General features: G+C 32.9%; 1 pseudogene; it reads left to right on the top strand.

The window, feature by feature from the left end:
- The first annotated feature begins 1,053 nt into the window (after window positions 1-1,053).
- Window positions 1,054-1,697, top strand: LOC128180499 (glycoprotein 3-alpha-L-fucosyltransferase A-like; annotated as a pseudogene).
- Window positions 1,698-3,897: the final 2,200 nt, after the last annotated feature.

The raw sequence follows: 3,897 nt of genomic DNA, 5'->3' as shown, positions 1-3,897 counted from the left end.
CGATGTGAACAAGAGAAAAAAGATAGCTTCACGATGAAGCAAGGGTGAATAATGTTTACCTCTTAATGAACTTGAAAACTCGTGCACGAGAGTACCTTAAATTATAATAACTTTATCTCCAATTTCCAGATTAAGGTGGTATGAGATACCTGTCCATATTGGTGTGGATAAAAGCACATTGTTATCAAAAATCTCTCACCGTCTTAGATTTTTTCAAATTTTACACTTTTTGACCAAAAAATGTTTTCTTTTTTTTAATTTTTGAAATGGTAAAATTAAAAGTCATCGTGAGATTCGAACTCATGACTTACAGATTTGCAGTAAAAGCGTCACAATATGAAAGTGTTTCATACCACCTTAAGATGGATAATCAGCAATCGATTACAACTATAATGTTTTACATGTATTCTCATAACAAACTTACCTTTACAAGGAAAGATTAAATGCTTAAATGCATATGGTTATGTTTGTTTGACGAATGAATTATCTTTTCATTTTATTAGCTGTGTAGATGACCATGAGCAATATTAATTGAAAATATCTAATAGATAATTCACATTTCATGTTTTCATTTAGGTTCTTCGAAAATGAAGCCTACAAACATAGCATTCCTTTTGTTTGGTATTACGGGTCTGCTTCTTGTTTTTATTCTGGGATAGTTTTCATTGTCAGAAGAAATATATTCCACTGATGTTCATCCACATATAAAGAAGATAGTAATGAGTGAAACACACACCACTTCATCTAATGGTGAAACATATTCCCATGAATAACAAAACCCTGGTAATCTTGTGGTACAACCTTCCATTTTATTGAAAGTCTTCAGCGACATATTTTCGAGCGAACCAGTGTAAAAATGTTGGATCTACCTGTATTTTATCAACCGTTAATTCTGATCTAAATAAAAGTGGTGGAGTAATCTTCACACACTCGACTTTGCCAAGAACTCCTCCTGTGAAGATTGAATCACAGGTCTGGATTTTCAATACTCTGGAAAACAAAGCGTTCACACATAGGCCAAATACCGCCTGGGACTATCAATTCGAATGGATCATGTCTTATCGTAGAGATGCTGACGTTTCAAGACCGTACGGGACAAAAGTATAGAAAGAAATTATTCTGAGGTTTTTCGTCAGAAAACAAAATTCGGTGTTTGGATGTCTGGTCACTGCCCTGTTCCATCTCGTCGTAAAGAATACATCGAAAAGTTGCAGAAGTACATTGATATTGACACGTTTGGATCGTGTGGGAAGAAAAAGTGTGGGGTTCGAACTCCAGCAATGAATGAATGTTTGAAGAATTTCTCCAGGGATTATAAGTTTTATTTCTCCTTCGAGAATAATATTTGTAGAGATTACTCCACAGAAAAAGTATTTAACTTATATGAATACAATATGAGCATTATACCGGTTGGAAATGGTCCATCCCAAGCAAGTGAATATTAACCAACGGGAACTTTCATAAACGCTCTAGATTATACCTCTCCGGAAACATTGGCAAAAAAACTTAAAGAAATTGGATCTAGTGAAAAATTATATTCTCAATTTCTGAAAGAAAAAGATAAATATGGTTCTATGAATAACTTTGAAATATTTCGCGATTCAATGTGTTCTGCTTGCAAAAAACTAGATCAACTAGAGGCTAAGAAAATACCAACAAAACCGAAAGTGACTGACATGTTTAAAACCGAATGTTAAATTACCTTAATGGGGTCATGGTCACGATTTTGGTCAAATTTTATTTTTACGTTTTTATTATTTACAATGCTTTAGAAATGCATTTCGAATCATTTAATATTTATTCATTTGATGAGATATCGGCGCTTCTGATTGGTCGAAAAATTTCTTTGATACCTGCATCAATAAAATTTTTGCCGGATCTACTTTTCTCAACTGTTCTGATCTAACACTATTTATAGAACGGGAATTTCCAAGATAAACACTGCCAAGAAAATGTATAGTTGTGTCTGTTTTATTGTCAGCACACAAAATGCAACCTTGTGAATTTAAAAAAAATGAAAGTTTAACCTTTAAAAATAAACAAAACACATTATTTGATTATTTGATCACGAAATATAAAATTAAGCGTCTTCTCACGATTTCGTCTGCTTGAGATCAATCAACATTTACAGCGAGGCTGGCTGTTCCTTTTCCAGGAATATTATAACGAACATATAGGCCTATAAACTTTCACGGTAACACTGCTGTTCAAATTTGGTAACGATAATTTTTAAATTTACACACGTACATGATCGGTCATCAGAATAAGCGTCGTACAGAAAAGCTATGAGTGATGCATCAACTCCTTCTGCGCATTCGAAACGGCTGATATATCATTTAAGTACATCACTGGCTATATAGTTACCACAACGTTTACAAAAGTCGCTTATACATACTATTCTCTGTCGACATATCAGTTATTTTCATCCACGATCGCCTTTCCTTTGATGGTTATGTCCAGTTGCATATTTTTCAGCGATCTCACATGAAAACTAGTTTTATTACGAGTTTTTCTGCACAGTGAATAATATCACAAGCTATCGCATGTATTTTCCTTTCGTTTTCAATTCAGCCGGTTCAGATTTTAACTCACTATTTGTGTTTAATCCTTTCATTCAGCTCAATAGCTCTGCATCAGCTGAAGGCGCATCCATTTTGAATATTGTTGCTGTTGTTGTTTTGTATTCATACGCGCCGCTTCATTTACATTATTTATATTTTTGATCAAAGACACTTCACATTTTTTTATTTGAATATGTTTTATTAAATGATAAGAAATGAAGATAATAATTTTTCTATTGATCGACGTATCAAAGAAAAAATTGACCGGAAAACATTTTCATCAATGCGCTACGCGCATTGATGAAGTTTTCCGGTCAATTTTTTCTTTGATACGTCGATCAATAGAAAAATTATTATCTTCATTTCTTAAATGATCAAATCAAATTTGAGAGTCATTTGTAGAGTTATAAGCAAGATACAGGGCTCACAATTCTTTGTCATTAAAAAAAGGCTCGTGCCCTGCTTTTGTTAACATCGGTTCCATATAGCAGTAAAAAATATTTTTCCAGCTTATTTGTCTTTTTATTCATTTTAAGCATGGATATACAATTCCTAACGTTTAACACATTCCTTTTAGGTTTAAAACTGAATTTTTTTCTTCAACGTTCAAAATGTAAACAAACGCTTTGTTTACATAGCGAAGAATTTCAGGCTCTGTAACTTGCTTATAACCCAACAAATGAGACTCAAATTTCGGTTGCCTATTAAAAATGCATTTTTAAAGCATTGTAGATATTAAATCGGAAAAATAATTTTTGACCAAAATCGTGACCTTCCCCATTTAAATTAACCGATTGTTAATAGTTCTGGTATACAAATGGAGGGAAAACTCTCATTAACAGCATGAACTTATTTTTTGCAGTTTCTTCATTATTTCTAACAGTTTAATAAATCACCGAAGCCGTGAATTTATTAATAAAACAATTGAAGCTCGTAATTTATTATAATATTTGTGATTCAAGACGGGTTTGTGCATTTGGTTATATCTTACCTTTGAATACAATTGCAATGAATAATTCTCCTTCAAAATATTAGCTTTTATTTTAACTTTCCGAAGACAAATAAACAAGGGCATGAACACATCGTTAGATCGAATAGTTGGGTACATGTATATAATCAACTAATGCATTTTCCATAGGCGGTAATGTTAACGATAGGGTTCATAGCTCCGGTCCGGTTAGCATCGAGGGACCTCTTGAATTAAAGCTCATTAAATTGTATCTTTCCTGTTAAAATTTCATGGTGTGAAGTCAGATTCGTTTTCCGGCAAAATGCGTCTGTATTGAAAAACTCTGAAAATGAAAGTAAAAGTAAGGAATTTCACAGTTTTGGAAAG

This window comes from Crassostrea angulata, chromosome 4 (genome assembly GCF_025612915.1).
Source record: "Crassostrea angulata isolate pt1a10 chromosome 4, ASM2561291v2, whole genome shotgun sequence".
Classification (NCBI taxonomy): Eukaryota; Metazoa; Mollusca; class Bivalvia; order Ostreida; family Ostreidae; genus Magallana; species Magallana angulata.
This window is presented reverse-complemented; position numbering and strand designations above follow the sequence as displayed.